We start from the raw sequence: 22022 nt of genomic DNA, 5'->3' as shown, positions 1-22022 counted from the left end.
GGCTCAGTGGTTGAGTGTCGACCTATGAACCAGGAGAGGTCACAGATCGATTCCCAGTCAGGGCACATGCACAGGTTGCAGGCTCGATCCCCAATAGGGGGCGTGCAGGAGGCAACCGATCTATGATTCCCTCTCATCATTGATGTTTCTCTCTCTCTCTCCCCCTTCCTCTCTGAAATCAATAAAAACAGATTAAAAAAAAATTACACCTTTTAAAAATTCCCTGGGCCACAAACTAAAATAAATATGCTAAATTTGGGGAGAGGGTACCCTGGTAAGAGTTGGTGAATACCTACACAGTTGAAGATGGTCACTGGAGGGGGAGAGGACAGCCCTCAGTTGATGCAGCAAGAGGCAAGTAATAGAGGCACAAACTTCAAAGGAGCACGAAGCTGCGAGCTCTGCATCTCTCTGGCCAGGAGCTGTCTCACAGCTTGCTCCTGTCAGCTCAGAGGAGCCAGGGAAGTGGGTGGCAGAGGCACCCAAGGGCCTCCCCAGAGTCCTCTGCCCTTGAGGAGAGCAACTGGGAGCCTCAGGCCAGATCTCTCCCACTAGCTGTTCCCGGCCCCTCAGTGGGGCTGGCGGGATTTAAAACCTCTCAGTGGGAAACTGTGCCACAGTCAGAAAAGCCCCCCTCTCAGCCTCTGCAGCCCTGAGCCCACCTCCACCCCCTCCTCACCCGGGGAACAGAACAGCTGTCTCTCCCACTCAGGCCCACATTCGAGGTTCACGCACAGGCTGGGTTGGATGGAACAATCAGAACACAAACACTGTGAGTCAATCAGCATCCAAACCTTTTCGTTTGGAAAAAAGTGGCTTTACCCGGTAGCTGAAGTCTAAATTAAGCTGTTTAAAACAGTCATCTGACTCACAGAGAACACCACACTAAATTGGGTATCTCTTCCAACCAGTCATTCAAAAACACAACCCAGTCTTTGTGAGACAAAGCCTGGAAACAGTGAAATATTCTCTTCATTGTCTTTTTTTTCTGACCCACGTTTTACTTTTATCTCTATAACATGCAGTTGTCTCTTAATGTCATTCAAGTGCACCATATTCTTCTTTTCTCACTAAAGTAAAATAAATAACCCAAATGAGTAGGTTTGTGCCCAGCATTTAAGGCCGCACACATTAACATTCAACAATGCGCCCACACATCTGTAATCTCTGAGCACAAGTCTTGCCCACACAGAACCCAGTGGAGGCGAGTGATTTTTTTACCCTGATAGGCTATTACACTACTGCCAGTTGAATGTACTCTAAGAACCAAATGAGGAAAACAAGACAACCCTCCATTCTTTCCTGGAGGAAGGCCTACACTGCCCTCCATTTGACCCCAACATCAAATCAAAGTCATCACATGGTATTTACATTCTAGGGTAACTTTTACAAGACAAAAACTTCCACCGCACAGCTTAGAAAGTAGAATGTTTGACATAAATGAAGTACTCAACAGGTAGTAGAGGTTAGACATTTGAGAAACAGGCAACAAATATATAGTTGGCTTAAAATATCCTAAACCATTTTGAGAAATTCCAGAAAGTTGAATGCTAACTTCACTTTGTCAGAACTGATTTGGGAAACATTCAGTCCTGCCTGAAGGAGAACTGGACTTCCCCGGCCAACATTGTGTCAAGTCACCATTCCCAGGGTTAGTTCCTGTCAGTGTTCTGTCTGAGTAACGAAGTGTTTCTCTCCCACCTTGGCCAGGAGGACGGACATGGGGCCAAACACCTTGGAGACAGAAAAACAAACAGACTCACTTATGTTTTTAACTCAGCTCTGTCTGGAAATCAGGATGCAAGACTGAAGATTAACCTTTGCGGAAGCTCTTAATGCTGAGATTTTTCCCCCCTAAAAGTTCAAATGAGAAGTCACCGAGAGTTCAGGAGTGAAGAAGACTAACAAATGGCAACGTGACTTTCGGATTGCCCCCTGGGAGACACAGTTCACCCCCATCGCTGGGGTCATTTTTAATTCAAAAGGATCGGAAATTTGGATTAGCTTCCTGTCTCATTATGCCACCTGGCCCTTGTGTTTGCAGGTTTTATATACAAAGTCCCCTGCCTAAAAATGGAGGGAGATGGCCAGTTTCCTGTACAGCAGGTCCTTGAATAATGCCACTTCATTCCATACCATTTCATTATAATGTTGACGAGAAAGGACAACTGATTTCCAGCAGGGGCCACTGTCTGTGTGAAGTTTGCTGTGTGTGGGTTTTCTCCTGGGACTCTGGTTTCCTCTCGTATCCCAAAGATGCACATGTGGTAACCTAGTGCAGTGGTCGGCAAACTGCGGCTCACGAGCCACATGCGGCTCTTTGGCCCCTTGAGTGTGGCTCTTCCACAAAATACCATGGCCTGAGCGAGTCTATTTTGAAAAAGTGGCATTAGAAGAAGTTTAAAAAAATTTGGCTCTCAAAAGAAATTTCAATCGTTGTACTGTTGATATTTGGTTCTGTTGATTAATGAGTTTGCCGACCACTGACCTAGTGTATCACCATTGTCCCAGTCTGAGCGAGTATGGGTGTGAGTGGCCCTGCGATGGAAGGGTGTCCTGTCCAGGCTGGGTACTCGCCTTGTGCCCTGGGCTGTTGGGAGGGGCCCTGGCCGCCCATAACCCTGAACTAGAATTAGTGGTTTGGAAAAGAATGATCTTACTTGTTTTTATTCACCTTTCTTAAAGGTATGTACAGCTCACTTTTATTTCAGTGTTTAATAGTGGAAGTGTTTTTGGTCTTTATTTAGAAGTTTGGTGAAGGCTTTGTGACCAGAAATATGCTATAGGAACTTAACTCTTATTTATATCAATTAGCCTCGGGTAAAATTGGTTTTGTTAAATGTCATTTCACTTAAAATCAGTTTCCAAGAACCTACCGACAGCACTGAGGACTTATTAGACTTCTAATGAAGCCAAGGAATGAAAGATTTCAGATTTTACTTTATTTACATGCAAAGGAAGGAAAAAAAAGATTGTGGAATTTTCAAATTTCATTATTACAACAGTTTTTAGTCCCATCAAGAGTAACTGAACAATGTCATTCAACAGGAAAAATCAGCTAACTCCCCTCCACCTGCCCCCAGGGTTATTTGTCCAGACGCCCGCTGTTTATTGAACTGCCTGGGTAAGACTGAAGGCAGGACGCTTCCTGCCCTGAGTGCTGAAAAGAGAAAGGATGGATGGGAGCTGGTGTGATGAACAGTAACATCCAATACTCATCAATCTCTGCCTTTCATCTCTCATTTCTCAGTCTGACAACCCTTTTTACTTTCTGAACCCGAAAGCTGCTAGGACTTCGTATTGATTACAATCGATCTCTGAGCCACCACCATCTGTCTACAATTGGATCTTTCTTTAGGGCAGTGGTCGGCAAACACTAATGAGTTTGCCACTCTGTTGACTAATGAGTTTGCCGACCACTGGACTAGACTAAATGTTACCGTGTAGTTGGAAGCTGTGAGGATTAGGCAATTGTGGCATATTGTGTGCAAAGAGGTAAAGGGTAGTATATGACAGTGGTCGGCAACTCATTAGTCAACAGAGCGGCAAACCAAATGTTCATTGTCATGTCAACAGCCAAATGTTCATGTCAACAGCCAAATGTTCACTGCCAGAGCTTTGCCAAAAGCAAACACCTTCATACCTTAAAATTAAAAATTTACCCATACCATCGTGACCAGGTAGGTCAATTGGTTAGAGCAGTTTGCTGACCACTGGGTTAGAGCATTGTCCCTATACACCAAGGCTCTGGGTTTGACCCCCGGTCAGGGCACACATACAAGAATCAACCAATAAATGCATAAATAAGTGGAACAACAAGTTGATCTCTCTCTCCTCTCTCTCTCTCTCTCTCTCTCTCTCTCTCTCTCCTGCCCCCCTCCCCTTCCTCTGCCTCTCTAAAATCAATTAAATTAAAAAACCGCCTGCCCTGGCCAAGTGCTTAGAGTGTCTCCCCATGCAGCAAAGGGTTGTGAGTTCCTTCCCCACCCCTGTTCAGGGCGTGTGCAAGAGGCAACCCGTTGATGTGCCTCTCTCACATTGATGTTTCTCTCTCACTCTCTCTCTCTCTCTCTCCTCCTCCTCCCTCCCTCCCTCCCTCCCTCTCTCACTTTCTCTCACTCCCTCCCTTCCTCCCTTCTTCTACTCTCTCTGAAAAGCAATGGAAAAAATATCCTCAGGTGAGGATTAACAACAAAAAACTTAAAAAAAATGAAAAACAAACAAAGAACGCCTGTCTTTTAACAAGTTTGCCCATACCAACACCTGGAACCCTGCAGCAGGTGTCTTCGTAAGAACTGAGTACTTTCGCTGGTGACCTCATTCTACCGCCACAGCATTCCTGTGAAAGGCTGCAAGGGGCTGGCCAAGTACACCGTCTTCCCCTGAAGCATGAAGCCACAGACGGCTCGGAAGAGAGTGTTGCAATCTGCAGACACCAGGGCCTGAGCGTAGGATGGAGCCCGGCCACGCTCGTGTGGAGCTGGGTAAGACGCTCACAGCTTTAAAAACAGACAGCATTACACGAGGAGACCGAGGAAAGGATTCATGAAACAAGTCACTGAATTTTTGCATTACTACAGAGTCTCACGAAGGGAAATCATCTGACAGCCTGAATCATGAATTTGTGCAATGCAAGAATTTATCAAAGCATCGGGGTATGAATCATAGCCGCAAAAATGTTTTCTAACATCCTTGTAAAAACCAGCCTATGAATGTAGCAACTCTTTAAAAGCACTTGCCTTTTTGCTTTAGGTATTGACTCCTCTAGCAATCTGTACAATTAACGAAATCTACATGAAGATGATATTTCTGGAAACCAGAAGAAGAAAGCGGGGGCGGGGGGGGGGGGAATAAATAGTAATGTTTCCACCCAAGTGATTCCTTAGTGTCTGCTTACTATTAGGAAGTCCATCTTACTCCCTGTCCTTCCAAGTTAGCCCAGAGACGCAAATCAGGGGAAGGCATGGAGGAGACGCCACCATCGGATGGTGAGCAGGGTTCGGTGCAAGGCCGCAGCACTCGCCCCTGCTGCCTGCTGACAGGAGGGCACACCGGGCCAAGCCAGCGTCCCAAACCAGGCAGTGCGTCAGGGGACATGAGAGACACAGCTCCTGTTCTCTCTGTCACCACAGCCACTGACGTCCTTCCCAGCGGGACCAGCAGACTGAAATCCTCTGCTTTTTAGGGACACCAGGGATTCGGCGCTCAGCTGCAGGAAAAAATAACTTAGGTCTAAACCCAGTGCCATTATCTTTCCAAAAATCTGAAGACGTCGCTCACATTCCTGGTACTGCCGCTCCCCCAGAAAAGAGTACCGCCCCTTTACAAAGACACGTTGTGAGTACTAAACATTAAGCCTTCACTATAGAATATTTTTAAACAAATGAAGCTTTGTTCTATTAGGTGTGACAGTAATTCAAACCATATGAACAAAGTATTGCCTGGTGACATTCCTTAGAGGATGTGTGACAGATATATATGGGAGTAAATCGGACAAACCATAGTCAGTATTAGTTGGTCCAAGTACTGTACACATTGTGGGTAAGGGGCGGGAGGTGCAGGACACCGTGGGAAAGGTAAGGAAAAGCATGACTTGTCAATGTCTTTGAACAAAGGAAATGGGGGGTGGGGAGAAGCCCACTGGGCCTGGGAAGATGTCAGTGCTGGGACTAAAGGCTCCTATTCCAAGGTCAGAGCCCCCTTCTCAGCAGAAGAGAAGTAAAGAAAGCATCGCTTATGGTTCTCCCTGCTTGCGTGGGTTGTTAAGTAATAACCCATGTGCCAAAACCCTAATCTGCAGGATCAGCTCTGAAAAGAGGAAAAGAACTCTGCCAAGCATTTATCAACACCTAAAATTGTTTCTTTTCATTCTCAGAACTAAAGCTGTTTTATTAAATATTTTAAACCTGGAGTCCGCCGCTCCCCTCCAAACGGTGCTCCCCTCCAAACGGTGCAGGGACTACCTCAGGTTTTAAGCCATTGCTCAAACAAAGAAAGGAAAACAAATGCCAGCGAGGCAATTAGAACAAGAGTGGAGGCCCGGAGCCCTCCCCAGCCCTGCAGGGGTGCAGACACCATGCCCCAGCTCCTCCGAGCCTCGAGCCTCGAGCCTCGAGCCTCGGCAGGGCTGCCCCTCGCTCAGCCTTTCTGCACAGCCCAGGGAGCAGCACCTAGGAAGGAGAAGCTGGGCAGCTGGGGCCAAGCCGGCATGTGACACCTGCTGGATGCTGATGGAGGGAGAGGAGGACAATGGCTCTGGATGCCATGCCCCTGCGGAGGGAAAGTGGGGGCCGGATACCTGGCCTCAGGAAACCCTGAAGGGAAAGCAGAAGGGGCTCTCAGGGGCCTAAGGCTGAAACCACAGGAAGGGCAGCTTCCCAGGCCTGGGCCAGCAGTGTGCTCGGGCCCAGAGAGGAGCAGGAAGTCAGTGGGACCTTGGAATCAGCCTGGTGCACAGGAGGAGCCCTGGACGGGGAGCCCAGAAGCCTGCTCCTCTTCCAGCTTCGCCTGAGCCGGCTGTGTCCCCGGGCAGGGTGCTCTGGCCTCCGCTGGCTCCTCCAGACCGGAGGCCATTAGAAAGTGAGGTGTCAGGGGCCACTCACAGCTCCGACAGCTGTGACTCAGTGATGAACTGTCCTCGCGCCTCACCCACCCACGCTGACTCACTCGGCCGCATGGCCACTGCTGGGTTTTCTTTTTCTGGCCATCATTTGGATTCAAAACAAAACAAGAACCCGAAAGCAGAACTCCAGATGTGGGCTCACTGTCCCTACTTTCCATGTTACCGAAGCGCCTGCAGGTCCTTGGGCGAGCAATGGCCTAAGCTTCGGCCCCAGGACCTCATCAAGTCCAGGGCCTCCTCTGCCCAGGCAGGCAGGCCCTCACCATCCCCTGACTCTGACAAAGCTGTCCATTCCTGCCAACCCGGCAGGAGCGGGGGCGGGGGGGGGCAAGGGTGGCAGAGCCCGGGACACGGCCCAGGGATTTCACGCAGAGGAACACGGCCAGTCACACAGCCGCCTCCACATGAGCGTCTCATATCTTAGAATATTATGTTTTGCCCTCTGCTGTAAGTCCCCGGAAAAAATGTAAAAGCTTTAATGGCATTTCGTTTCAAGTTAAGCAAGTTTTTAAAAAAAATATATATTTTATTGATTTTTTACAGAGAGGAAGGGAGAGGGAGAGAGAGTTAGAAACATTGATGAAAGAGAAACATCAACCAGCTGCCTCCTGCACACCCCCTACTGGGGATGTGCCCGCAACCAAGGTACACGCCCTTGTCCGGAATCGAACCTGGGACCTTTCAGTCCGCAGGCCGACGCTCTATCCACTGAGCCAAACCAGTTGGGGCTAAGCAAGTTTGCTAGAATGTGGGAAGAAAAGCCTTCAACTTCATAGGATAAAAGGGAAGAAAACCCGTTTTCTGGTGTGGGCCACTCCCATGACGCTTTAGTTCTTTGTATCCCACAAAAGGAAACTGGCTTCGCCTGAGCCCTGGAGACACCACAGGGTAGGACACAAAGGAATGGCTTAGCCGAGGAATCAGAGAGGCAGCTCTGCATCTAAGTGCGTGAGGACCCTGGCCTTCCACCCAGGTCGCCCTGCAAGTCACTGTGGGGAACAGAGATAAAAGCAAACCTCAGCAAGCCCCCTGGTGCAGAGACCTCCTTCACATCAGTCCTACTCCTGCCTGTCTCATCTCCTCAGTGCTCCCCACGGGAGAGGGGCTGTCCATGGCGCCTGCGTGAGGGAGGGAGGAACGAAGAAGAGCAAAGACCTAGGGCCCCTTCCCCAGCAGAGCTGCCCAGAACTGGCACAGCCAGGGGAGAGGGAGGGGCAGGAGAGAGACCTCAGCTCCGCCTGCTAACTCCCAGCCCCAGCCATGCCACTGATGCCTTCCAGGCCCTGAGCCCCCTGCACAGGAGGTGGGGAGGCTGAGTCCTCCTCCCCTGCCAAGCCCGCTGGGTGCCCCTGAACTCCGTACCCTGACCACAGACACGTCACGACTGCTGCCCGCTGTTCTCTGTTACTGCAGCTGATCCCAGAGCTCCTCCGCAGACCTGAGCACACCATTTCCACACGACACAGGTGGATAGCAGTTTCTGGAATTCAATCAAAAGCACAAGCTGGGGCCTCCGGTCTCACAATTCCAGTGACCAGACAACTGGTCATCTCCTTGGGAAGGACCCGGGCCTTCTCCCTCAGGGACGCGAGGGTCCATCAAAGACCCACGAAGGAGCTCACTGGGTTTTCATCTGTGACGATCGTTCAGTCATGGCTTCCACTGATAGACTTCACCGCAGGTTCTGAGGAGCCCACGCCAAGAACACGTCAATTCCACAGGCTGAAAACAGCTCTGGAGAGCACACGGGATTATGGGAGAGTGGGGGTACCCACAACACCCCAGGGGGTGAACGCACATGGGGGTGGGGAAGGATGCTGTTATTCAAGCAGAACTTGGCCAGGAGGAGGTTGGTACCTCTTCAGCACAGTCAGCCAGATGTAAAGAGACAGAGGAGTGGCGTTTTCCCGCCTTGAGGAGAAACCTCTACAGCTTACAGAGCCGGTACCAGCTCTGCCCTGGTCACTCTGAGTCAGGTCTGTCCTGCTGTTCTCCCAAAGGCCGGGTAAGAAGCCTCCTCTCACGGAATAGTTTTATTCCTCCCATTGCACTACCTCTCTTCAGCCTCAGGAAAGTTTTAAAATTATCGAAAAGATTTATTCACAGCTTTTATGACTGGGCTGTTTTTTTGCCCTGACAATTTTGGTAAAGCCTGCTCCGTTAGTCACCAAACTAGAGGCCCAGTGCATGCTTCCTCTCACAATCCGGGACCCCTCGGGGGATGTCGGGCCTAAACCGACAGTCGGACATCCCTATCGCAATCCGGGACCTACATGCACCAGTGACGATTTTTTTGCCCTGATTATAAATAGTAGTACATAACATGATCCTTCTGAGGCAGTAGTACCATTTTCCCCATCTTATGGGTGGAAAAACTGAAGAGAGAGAAGTTAAGTAATTGGCTTTGTCACACTGTTTTAAGTATCAGAATCAGGGCTGACCACAAAATGTGCAAGCCAGAGTCCATGCATGTCATCACTAAATCATCCTGCTTTTTCAGTGTTAGAGTAGCCTTGCCAGGTTTTAATTTTTAAATCTAAGAGACTGTTCCCAACATATAGGGTGTGGTCCCTAGGCCTGGCGGGAGATCAGGGCCATCTGTGGGGCGACTGGCGGGTGGGGCGATCAGGGCCCCCCTCCCCACCCCCTGCTGGCACCCACCTTGGCCACTGCTGGTCGCCTCCCTCTTGGGGGACAAGGCATTGAGCGACTGCCCCCTGGTGTTCAGTGTGCATCATCGAGACCAGTTGTTCTGCTGGTTGTTCCACTGTTCGGTCAATTTGCATATTAGGGTTTTATTATATAGACTAGCACATACTATGTCTACAGTGTTCGGGGTCTCCCAACCATATGCATTTCGACCAGCAAAATCATAACACACAATACTAGGAATATTGAAGTGTCACCACCACACCGGTGCAAGGAAAATGTTGTTGGGATGACGAGATACACCTGCTAAAGCCGTTGCCTATTCTCAGCTTAGGCCAAATACAAGATGGTAAAAATGGAGTGGGTAACTCCCCAGTCTGTGTGCCTGCACCCTTCCTCAGAGTCCTGAAGGTCATGGTGAACTGCGTCACTCAAAGCTTGACGCTCCCTGGAGCAGCAGTGTGGGCATCACCGGGGAACTCGTCAGAACTGCAGAGCCTCCCAGGCAGAGCTCCTGAATCAGAACCTTCACTCCATACTCTCAGGCACGCACAGTGTAAGCACTGCGCCAAGACCCTCTCCTTCCTCCCCAGCACCCCCACCTCACTAGCACATGTACACTGGCCTCAGATCTGAGATCAGCCTCTGCTCCCGGGTGGCCACTGAAGTTTTCTCCGAGGGGCCCAGTTGCTATGGCTGGCATCCCACCCACCTGGCTGCACCCTGGGCCCCGCTGGCGTCCTCTGTTGAACTGTCTGAGATGGCCAGAAATGTGCAAGGCATTTTGCCCCCCAAAACATTCATTTATTCACAAGGAAAAGAGATCTATTTTTAGGTGTCAACTGCCAGGGTATCCTGGCTCACCCAGTGCCTCTCCTCCCACGTGCCCAATGAGAAAGATCATATTGTTTCCTGGCATACAATTCCAAGGGCACTGAACACCGGCAGGGGACCCGGAGAGGGCTCCAAGAACAGCTCTCAGTGAATGGAAACAAGAGGATTTCTGCTCAACGTAATTTCCTCAGCCCCCACCCTTCCCTCCCATCACGGACCCCATACTGAAGGGACGCCAAGGCCACGTGGAAGTAACAGAACACCAGCATATTCAAGACATATTTTTGTATCCTCAGAACACAGCAGAAAGAAGGGCGAGCCAATCAGTTAACTCTCTCTTTATCCCACCCAAGTTGAAAACTTAACAGTCTAACCCCAATTTCCCAGATGATAGATGAATCCAAATTTTTCTTATATGCAGGAGTGTGCCTAAGAAGGGAGGGTGTAAAATTCAGAAGCTTCTGACCTAGCTGTGTTCTCAAATTCTGACTTTTTAGGGGAACACTGGAAATGACCATAAACACAGAATTTACCTGATGATCTTGGTGTGCTACAGGGAGGGCAAATGTATCTGGCCATTTCCCTTTTCTTTGCTTACTGTAGATGGCACTAATTTATCACAGTGCTTTTCCCAACCAAATCTAGATGCTGCCTTAGGGTCCTTCTCCACAGAGCCCAATCCTGCAGAATCCAAAGCCCACCCCATGGCTCCTGAATCAGCACGGACATTTGAACAGGACCCCCTTCACTGAAGTTTGCACACCGAAGTCTGAGAAGTGCTGGTGCAAGCTGCACCAAAGTGAAATGGACTGTTAAGCCCTGGTCTATTTTATTGGTTTCTCAACTCTACATCCCCATTTCTATTCCAACGTCTCCTGAGGTTTCAATCTGGAGGCTTATAGACAAAAGATGACCCAATTTGTGGCTTTTCTTGAAGGGCGGAGGGGAGGGAATCAGTATTCCTGTAAATAATGGGCCTATATTTCCAAATGATAATAGGTGATTAGAGCTAAGTAGCAACTGCTCTCTAGAGTCTCCAATTTTCCCCAGTCTCCTCTCCTCCCTATTGCTTTACAGCAGCCCATTTTCACTCATTCTGGCTGTGTACCTGAATGTGTGACTATACTATAGTAGACTATAGTTATTTCCAAAATCAACACGAACCATCACCCATGACACCATCCCCGTCACATTCAACTCTCTTCACTACTTCTGAAGGTAAGCCCCACCTGCACGGGCACAGTTTCTCTTCCCCACAAGATGCCGGTGCTGAGGAGAGGAGCACTTGCAGTGTGAGCTGCCTTGTCGACTACTAGTAGTTCCTGTTCTGTTTAAGATCCACAAGTTGTCTGCGGTCTGCACATACCCCCCATAGATCTTTTCTATTGTCTAGTTCCCAGCGCCAAGCACACACCAGGAAGCACAATCCTTAAGGGCACGAACTGCAGGTCTGCAACAGAGTTCCAATTCCTAGCCCTGCCACTCAACAGCCATGTGATGACCCTAGGCACTCACTCCCCCGAGCCTGCTTCCCTGTCTGTAAATTGTGGGAAGCACTAAACTCAGTACTCCAGAGCAACTGTGGGAAATAAACAAAAGACTGTTTGTGAAGTGCTGAGCACAAGACCTAGCATATGTATGCACTCAATAAAGGTGGTTATTGCTATTATTATACATAGTTGGTGCTCAAAAAATTCCTTAATGATTGACTTTCCCATCATCTCTGACTACCCCACTTCCCAGAGAATCTGAGAGCTTCCAGCCCCTTGGCACTGTCCCCTGGGCTAGGGAGTCATGCATGGCAGTCCATGCGGACTGGTCTCTGGACAGGCTGCCCACATCAGCATCCAAGGATGTGGAGTGGTGGGAGCAGACCTAAGACCACATGCTTGGCATTTTCCATAAACCACCTCCCCCCACCACTTCGACACAAACCAGTCAAAGGTTTTGCTTAAAAAAGTAAGTGATTAGCATTTCCATAGGCCTCCCTGTGAAGTTGATAAGATAGATTTTTACATTCCATTCTAAGCCACACAAATCTCTCTTCTGTCTCACACTGCACTTGGTTAGGCCCACACAGGTCAGCATTAATGCTCTCACAATATATCACAGAGGCCCACAGCTCTCCAGGACACTCTCAGTGGCCTCCAAAGGTGATTAGCACAGTGTGCGGCCAACACAAAGTGCTTGAAAAAGTACACGCGTGCACGCACACACGCGTGCGCACACACACACACACCAGTTTCCTTATCTCAGACAAAACAGTCCTTTTTTTTGCATTTATTTTGTACCAGCAAAGTGTTAAGCAACGTAACATGCCCATCAACATGCATTCCCTTGTGTGCTAAGAGACATGTTTCATGCTAACTAAACTATGAAATGGAACTGTTCCAGTTCTCTTTGGTAGTGTTTGAACCATACCCGGGACAGTAAATGAAAAGGGACAGAACTGGGCCACTGTCCTGTTTGTTTCCTTAAAGAGGGATTGGTGACGATCTCTGTGCTGCAGCCTTTTATCTGCTAACGCTGCAAAACTGACGGAAGAAACATGATGCGTCTTTCCAAAAATAATGGTTTCCATTCGTGTTCCTCCTTTCAGTTCTAAACCATCAGCCACTGATTTTAACAGGCCATAGCCCTTGGCCTCAGCTGTCCTTGGTGGGAACCATGCTGGCCTCACAGTCTCAGTCTTTAGAAAGCGGAAGGGCCTGGTGGTCACGGGAGGGGACTGGTGGGGAGGAGGGAGCTGGCGGGAGGAGGACCACGCCCACCATGTTTAGTCTCCCTGAGAGGGGAGGCAGTGGAGGTGTTTGGGATCATTCCTGGTACCTGTGGTCCGTGGCGTGGATTCAAGCATCCTGTCGCTGCTGCCCCTCCATAACCAGCTTCGACTTCTAAGTGGCACATTAAAGCAGCTACGAACTTCACTATTTTATTTTATTTATTTATTTATTTATGAATGAACTTCACTATTTTAATAGCAGTGCTGGGCAACAGGTCCTCCTGCCTGGGAGACAGACAGTGCTCTCCTCGAAGTGCTCTCTGGGGCTGATCTGGAACCACCTGCTTGTCTGAATGAACCACACGGCCCTGCCAGCAGCACTGCCTTGTTATGGGGACACAGAGCTAGCTGTCCTCCCACAACCTTGGCTTTTAGCAACAAGGAAACCCCAAGGTCTGTGATCTCCTGTGTCTTTGGTGAGGGAACAATGCTGACCTCTGGCATTGCCAGAGGGAATCATGGGATGCTTAGAGGTCTCCGAGAGGGAAACGGATGAATATTAGCAGTACGAACAAAGAACAGAAAATCCCTTACCTCCCACTGAGAGGAAGCGGGTCTCCTGATTAACTGCTTGATATATCACCAGTGAGTGGCTGCCCCACCTCCCCACCACCACCTCCCCACCATCCATCACCCCACCCGCCCCAGACCTGCACGGTGCTGCTCTCAGCACAGACTCTAAATCAGCCGCCTGGAAAGAAGGAGTCTAGCAGGACCTCACAGCTGGCGAGTAGTGAAGGTGGGAGAGATGAAACATCTGGGGAACCAGAGGAGGGGGGGAACGTGGGGACAGCATCCTGCAAGCACTTACTGATAAAATCTGAACTGACCGGAGGCCCAAGGGCCTTAGGAGCACTTTCGTTAAGTCTGCCGCCCACTCCTGAGGTCTCCTGCCCACTCCCGAGGTAGCCAGAGCGCAGCAGCCGGGAGACCTGGGGCCGCCGGCGGAGGGTACAGCACTGTACTTCACATGTGCTGTGTCTTGTAGAAGCCACTTCACATTTACTGCCGTGGGGAAAACATGAAGGCAGCCGCGGCCTGTCACACTCGGTGGCGGCCTGGTGGCCGAGCCAGTCACCAAGTCCTCAGGGAGGGAGGCGGGGTCCCTTTCATAAACTCTTGCAGTGAAGTGTGTGACCAGCCCAGCACCTGATAAATCAGTTACTGAAACAGATCCTAGCCTTCCGGTGACTGGGGATCCAGTAACACTCAAAAGGGGGGAACGTAAAAAATAAACCCATAAAGTAATGCTGTGCTGCAAAACCCACACAAAAGAGAACTTTCAGTTCAGACGTGCATGGCAGGAAAACGGTGATCGTTAAGACAGCCACGAGTGCCTGCCTACCTGCTCAGTGAGGGCAGCTGTCAGCTGCACCCACCTCGCCTACAGGCGGCAGAAACCAGAACCGCTGAGGCTGTTAAACTAAAGAAAATAAAAAGCATCTCCATTTAAAAAATATATTTCTGTAGTAGAAATAACATTAGAATGCTTTGAGTTTGAGTTATGGCGAGGGTCCACTTTAAGAGGAAAGCCATTTGTAATTCTAGAACCCTTAAATTGCAGACATTTAATAGCTCTGTGACCTTTGTAGTTGTCTTTTAGGAAAAAAAATAAAAATCCGCCATTGAAGGCAAGGTTTTTGTCCAGCTACCTTCACATTCTCGGGAATACTCTCCAGGCTGTGTGAGGCTCTGACTCGCTATCAGGCAGAGAAAAGCTAACAGTCTCCCAGGGGCCTCGCGTTACCCAGGGCTCGCGCTCTCCAGCAGGGTCCCCGGGAGGCGCGGTGCTGGAATGGGAAACGTGCTGTGGGCCAGGCAGGAGGATGACCCAACACCCATTTTCACAGAGCTGCCAAGCCCCTGTCCTGGTCCCACCGGAATCTACTAGCAAAGGGCGCTGGCCAATTGTTTCCTGGGACTTCCAGGAATCGCCTGCTGGCTCCTCCCTGCTGCGGCCAGGGCTTGGGAGGCAGCCGACACGCTGAGCCTGTCCCGCTGCTCCCGGAGCTCCAGCCGAGTGGACCTCCTGCACGCGCTCACCTCAGTGCCGTTACCTCCTCACGCCTTCCCACCTCCACTCGTCCTCCAGGGTCCCTCACTCCTTCCCACCTCCACCCGTCCTCCAGGGTCCAGTGTGGACGCCACCTCGTCCATGGAAGCCTTTCCCTTTAGGCTGCTCCCCACTGAGGGCCCGACCTTTACCTGTGCCCGTCAGTGCGCAGCACTTCCCACAGCACAGGATTGAAGAGCACCTCCTTCTCCCTTACTAGACAGCCCCCACACTCCTCGGGCTCCACCTCGCCGGTCACATGGTCATATCCCCACAGGGATGTGCACTCATATCTGCTCCGAAAGTGCCGATGGGCACCTCCCAGAGCTCTGCCCTGCCCACGGGAGGGAGTGTGTGTCCCGGGCAGCACTGGATGGTGGTCTCCCACTTTCTCTGCTGCCCTTCTGAGCGGGAGCGCATGGCAAGACGGTCATGGCCTCAGCCCTGTCCCTGAGATACTATCCTAGATGGAGGGCCTGGCCTCCTGGGTGCAGGGGGATAAGGCGAGGAGCCCCAGTTCCTGTGCAGGCCCCAGAAGCACAGGTAGCCCAGGAAGGCCACGGTGGGGCCGAATAGAGTTTTTCCTCAGCCAGTCAAGTCGCCTTCAGGTACACACAGCCAAGGACTGCAGGAGGCAGGGAGATCTGTGCACAGTGAGAACTAGGACAAAATATCAGGGGACCAGGGCAAGACATGAGGCCACTGTTACATGCCAATTGGAGGTGAAGAAGGTGACTTGGGAGGGGTGGCAGGAGCCTGCCTTGGAGGACCAGCTGCTTCATCTGCTGCTTCCATTTCTAATTTCCTCATATTCCGAAAAAATGTACAAAATGACTTTATGCCAATATTACATGCCCACATGCTTTCCCGAATATAAGGAAATTAGAAATGGAAGCAGCAGATGAAGCCAAATGCTGGATGCAGACCCACTTCCAGTGGCCAGGCGGGTGGGAGGGGCAGGCTGCAAGCACTCCCTTCTGGGCTGTTGTGAGGGGCTGGGACCGAAGCACGGCTGTCCTACCTAGGACCAGGATGGGGAGCCGAGGGTGGCTGACCGAAGTCACTGACCAGCCCGCGGTGCCAGGGTAGCCACGAGAAAGAGGTGCTTGGCTTGCCCATGGAGAGCCTCCAGTTCTCTGAGCACCCAGGCTGCTGCAGACAGTAAACTCCACAAGAGCAGGAACCGTGTGTCTCCCCTACTCGATATCATGACCTTGCACATAGCAGGTGTCCAACACCACCCTGCTCTGTGACCCTCAGAAGGTAAAACAGAGCTCAGATCTTCGGTTGGGAATCATCAGAGGGATCACGTTTTAAACACAATGTGCAAAGGGCAAATCGGCCTGACCCATTCCTGATACAGGAGGGGATGAGGTGGGCATATACTAGTATAATCTCTAATTCAAAATCGAGTGTTGCTTTCTTATAGGCCCACCATTTTTACAAGGAAAACTTAGCCAGGAAAACCTCAGTTGTGATTTTAGTCAATAGGATTAATAGGTATTATTGGTTTGAATCCTCAAGTCCCGATGTGCAGATGTGGTGAGGATCCACAGCCTTGCTGACTGAGGCAGTTTTAAAGTTGCTTGTTCTGGCAAGGTCAGGCCACCTTGGTGTGAAAGCCAGGCCAAGGGCAGAAAAGGGTGCCAGTGAGTCTTGGGCCATTTTCTTGTGCCCACGGATGTGCATACACGCATGCACATCCACACGCACATGGACATGCACACACACACAACAAAACACAAAACCAAAAATACAACCAACTGAAGAAACTGTTTTGGCAGGCATTTAACTGCATCTTAGTCCGCTTTTCAATAACTGGGTCAGACTCTAAACTTTTCTTTCTTTTCCTTTTCTAAAAGAAAACATTCCCTAACCAAAATATGGAATTCATCTGCATTGTAATCCCAAGTGGAGAGCAGACTCATTTCCTCTTGATCTGTTTCACTTACTCCCACTCGATCTTGTTTCTCATGGACAATGAATGGAAACACTCCCCTGTAGGAATTTCAACCGCCCTCTTTGAGACAGATGTTTTGGAAACCACTGACAAGCTGCCTGTCACTCTGAGGCCAATCACACACGCTTTCAGCCAGTCCGGTCCAAACCATGAGGTGTTTCTGCACAACCATCTCTAATATGATCTGTACAGTCTTAGCTATCTGCCACCTCAGATTGGGTAAGTATCTGCAATTGAGCAACTTTTTCTCCATGTCCCCTTTCACCCACACAGGCCTCACTAGGAGGCCACATCCAAGGCTCTATCTCAGCAACAGCATCATCATCTGCTAAAGAATCAAGAATGGGATTTTTCAGGCGTGTCTCTGTAAAGACCTAGCACAGTCAAATCCTTCAATGAAATTGTTACTTTCAGGAAGGGAGCGAGGCAGGCACTTGGGAAAGAAAATGAACTTTTATAAGCCACTTGGGCAGTGTTCATAAATTTCCACTGGGCAAATGGGGCCCTCCTGGCTTGAAAGAATTACTACTCAGTGCTTCCTAAGCACCCACATAAGTTCATGTTTCTCCCTGAGGGCCTCGCTCGCTCCAGAAGAGAAACGTACGACCAGCTTTAGTCTTGTTTCAAATGGGTGTGATGCATGGAGGCAGATCATTGGAGCCACCTGGATGTGCTGTGAAATAGTTTCTCGAACAGTTCCAGCTTTTCCAAATGCACCTATAAAAGCAAAACTAAACGCCTGCTCAATTCGCTCGTTAGCGGATCTACTTGGCTCCAAAAGAGTCAACAACATACCAGAGAGAAGTTCCAGTAGAAACTTCCAGTGATTGGCAAGAATAGGACTAGGTTCACGTACATTTGGAGGGGCATGGACCAAGTCAAGAGCAGACCCTCAAGAGAGACCCCTCCTTACCCAGCCTTTGCTAACTAAGGCCATTATACAGAGGATGAGTTGGAGATGCTAAGGCAGAATCTAAGAAGAACACTCAACATTTAAAAACTTAAAGCCCGTGCAAAGGTTATTCTCATGTGCCCTAGCAATGGACTTCAAGACTTCTATTTTCCACCGCACCAATACAGCTCTGGAGTGACTGCCTGTGAGCCACTAAATCCAGGTACGGACATACTCCCAGAGCTGGGCATGTCTGCTTAGTGTTAGTACACACTGCTGAGGTTAGACTATCGCCTCCTTTTCTCTACTTTCTTTTTTCTATCAATGAGAATCATTTACATGTAATACTAAATTTCAACTTTAAGTGGAGCAATCTTTGAGCGGAATGACCATTAAGTTGTAACTATAATAAGACATTTTCTCAAACTAGGTAGCTTTAGGTAGTCCATTTACCAAAATTATTGGGGGCGGGGGGGAGGGAGAATACCCACACAGAGACAAAATTAAAGGGGATTAACAGAGAGCACCAATACAGAACATTTACGGACATAACCTCTAGGGACCTATCCCCAGCTCCATCACTGTATTATTAGCTGTGTGTCCTTGTGCAAATTCCTCAATCTCTGAGCCTCCGTTTCCTAATGTGTGAGATGAGAATAATAACAGAATCTGCATTTCCTAGCATGGACCATGCACCTGAGGCATAGTGCTCAGCAAACGAAAAGCTCTCGATAAATGGTCGCCTTTATCACATGATTCTTAGTAACCTCAACTCCAGCTGGTGCTGACTCAAACAACACAATCTGGCAGCGTCACCTGCATCAATGACCAGAATTGGCCTCTTGTTCACCTTGCCACTTAGAGGTCACTGTCTGCATGTTCCGTTTATACTAAGAGCTTCCTGATGACATAGTAGTCACACTGAAACATCTATTTGTTTAGCTCTTTGCTTTTCGCTGCTTCCAAATGCCTGTGGATTGATCTATGTGGATCCCAGAAATGTAATCGTTAGTTGCTTGGCTAAAGAGGCTTCTCTCTGTGTTTGTTTTTACTAGAAGTCAGTCCTCTGAACCTGCGGTTTGCAAACTTTCTTTCTGAGCATGGAACACTATTTATCAAACAGGATCTGACAAGCAACTCCCGTTCTGCATATGAAACAGATAAAAGCAGAGCTGTGCTGACTATAAAACAAAGGGTAGACAAGGGCCACCTTGATCCCACCACGCCAGGTAGCCCCTAAAATGCCCCTAGGAGCTGTAGCATTCTGCGAAATATGCTCAAAAAACACTGATCTAAATAGCTCTCCCAATTTGGATCTGGCCACATGGCCTGAACTTGAGTCTCATTGGTGAGCTCCTGCTTTTCATCTCCTAGCTTCATCAGGAACAACAGTCAGACGCCCACAAACCACGATCCCTTGCTCACTAACGTTCCTAGCGTGGCTGTGGTCGGTGCAGATACCCAGACCCTGATTTTCTTTGTTTACTGACTGAACACTGAGTTACAGCAACTCCCCCCGCAAAATGTCCCGGGACCACAGAGTTTACATGGCTGTGCCCACCAGTGTGTAGGATGCATGATATCATTATTACTGGCTTTTGGAGGAGCCATGTCCCACTTACAGTTTTCTGCACCCATTAGGCTGTGCCATACAAACCAAGGTCAAGGCAAAGACTCAAAAGAATTTTTCAAATAATTATCCATGAAAATGCCGTTCCTATGGTAAAATATACACTCCTTACAGTGCTTATGAAGTACCAGCAGTTTCCACACATATGAAATGTTCCAGGGACAAAAAATCAGAGAGAAATCCGGACCAGGGGATCAGAACACTGGAGCAGCTGGGCAAAGTCATCTCTGCAGAAAGCCCCAGACAAGGAAGCAGGCCCCTCCTCCCCTGTTTAATTGCTGCTCAGCGGAAGCATGACATCGACTTAACTGTGGGAAGGCGAGAGGCAGAGGGGGGCTTGTTCAGGGTGGTCTGAGGGAGACCAGCCAGGAGTGATGGGGCGGGAGCCAACCAACCAAAGATCCCGACCGATCGTGAGGATCATAGTTCCTCCCCAGAAAAAGCCGTTTCACCGCCCGAGGGACTGGCTGGAAGGCTCCCAGCCTGAGTCATTTGGAAGCGGACTTCACGAAGCGCTCCAGAGTTTCCCAGGGGAGCGATTGGCCATGATGAAGGGGAGGCTTCACGACCAAGTGGGTCTTTTCCAGCTCCCACTCCCATGGTTTCTGGAGCCTCCTGCTTCTTCCCAGCTCAGGGTGGCCAGTGCGGCCGAAGCATGACTATGAGGATCTTCCGGTCCGAGCATTTTAAGGCCTGGGTGTAGCCATGGACATGGCTCTGAGGCCTCCCAGCTGCGGCACAGGATCCCGAAGTCCCAGCATGTGAACAGCCCCACCTGGACTTGGGGTGCTGAGAAGACGGAGGGTGGAGTGTCCCCGGATGTGGTGCTGCCAGGCCCAGGCACTCAGCAATCAGGCCTCAGCAAAGGGCACGGCCCGAAGCCCCTTACCAGGGGGCTGCTGAAAACGTGTCCCTTTCAACATCTGCTAATCAGATTTGCTCTTAGGAAGCAGTAATAATTACTGGGAACACGGGCAAGTCTCACATCCCACAGCTGGCCGGCGAGTGGAGCAGGTGGGCCGCATCCGAAGCTGTGTCTGCTTCAATCTAGTCATTAAGCTGAAAGAATGAAGCCTAAATGACACTGCTCACCTTCAGATAGCTGTCGCCAGCTCTCAGCACCATGTCGCTGAGCGCAGGTGGGAGGGACAACTTCTCCCCGGGGCTCCTCTCCCCTTGGGAGGCAGCACTGGCACCACCCTCACCGGCCCCTCAGGATGCAATGAGGCGCCATTTTCTGGTGCTCTTCATCACGTGCCACACACATTATGTTCTTGTTAACTGTTCACTTGCCTCTGGTTTCTGGAAAATTCCTGCCCAGGAATTTAGTTGTAAGCCAGAAGAGCTTATAGAAAGTATCTGATTAAACACCCATTTTTTTTTTTCTTATTTCAGAGTGGTTGTTGGGTGCTACTGCTTAAGTTAGTATAGCCGTTAACTATTGTTGTGTAACAAAGCTCCTCAAAATTCAGTCGGCTGGCGAAGGTCTCATTCACACGCCTGGCGATTAACACTGCCTGGCGAGGGGCCACCACAGCGCTCCTCCTCTTGCGGATGAGAGCCTCAGGGAGTTCCAACGGGCAAGCAGACGCTGACAGACCTCTTGAGGTCAAGGCTCTGGCACCCACACCATACTTGTGCTGCGTCTATCACTCCAAGCAAGCCAGAAGGCCTACCCAGATTCCAAGGGCAGGGAAGCACAGCTCCAGCTCTGGATGGGGAGAGCCAAGGGGATGTGTGGCCTTTGTAAATCTACCACATGTCAGCATCTCCCCAGAGAGACATATAGAATACATGTTAAGATTCACTCTGACTAAACTTCCCAAGTTTAAAATTCAGTGAAAATAACATAACCAATAGCAGAACAGGAGGCCAAGAGCTATTCTTCCACAAGGGGCTGACAAGGGGCTGACAAACCACTAAAGAACCACTATTTCTTAACCTGCCTATTTGGCCACCAATCTGTATCTTCCCACACAATTTTCTGCTGAATCAGAAAGAAAAAGCTCGCCCATCCTCAAAACCAGGTTCTCCATCGAAAGCTCTCAATAGCTATGATATGGGGGCGGGAGGGGGGGAGGGAGGGAGATGATCTAATGCTCTGGTGGGAGCATAATGGTCCCAGTGGAGAGTGAAGATTCATGTGTGCTTGGCAGAGTCAAACCAGCGTTTAGGGCTGTTATGACAAGAGCACTCACAAGACAGGAACAGCAAAAGCCATCTCCTCAAATTCAAGGAGGAGACCCCCATCTCAGCCCCTGCACGTGGAGAAGAGCACCAGTGCACAGTGAAGGCACGCTGCAACACCGGATGCTACACACAAAACGAAAAAACACCCCATGTACGTTTTCTATTTGCTCTTGTACTGGGGAGAGTGGCCGACAAGGGGTAGACAAAAGGATCTATGGATCTGGTTGCTGGAACTGGTTCTCACAACTGATTGTTCTTACATCCATTTTATTCAAGGACAGAGATTCTCCTGAAGATACACAGCAATCAGGGGCCAATTTACTACATCAGAATCAAGATATCCCAGCATTTCTTTATTTGGTGTCAAATACTTTTAAGTCTTTATCTTATGCCATGAAGTCATCAGGGAA

At 49.7% G+C, this 22022-nt stretch overlaps 1 protein-coding gene across 1 annotated transcript in view; it reads right to left on the bottom strand.

Moving 5' to 3' along the window:
• LHFPL2 (LHFPL tetraspan subfamily member 2) overlaps positions 1 to 22022 on the bottom strand; it is a 148378-nt gene that overhangs the window by 46809 nt on the left and 79547 nt on the right. The window lies entirely within an intron of this gene.

This window comes from Plecotus auritus, assembly GCF_963455305.1.
Source record: "Plecotus auritus genome assembly, chromosome: 7".
Lineage (NCBI taxonomy): Eukaryota > Metazoa > Chordata > Mammalia > Chiroptera > Vespertilionidae > Plecotus > Plecotus auritus.
The sequence above is the reverse complement of the archived record's forward strand: the minus strand, read 5'-3'. Positions and strand labels throughout refer to the sequence as shown.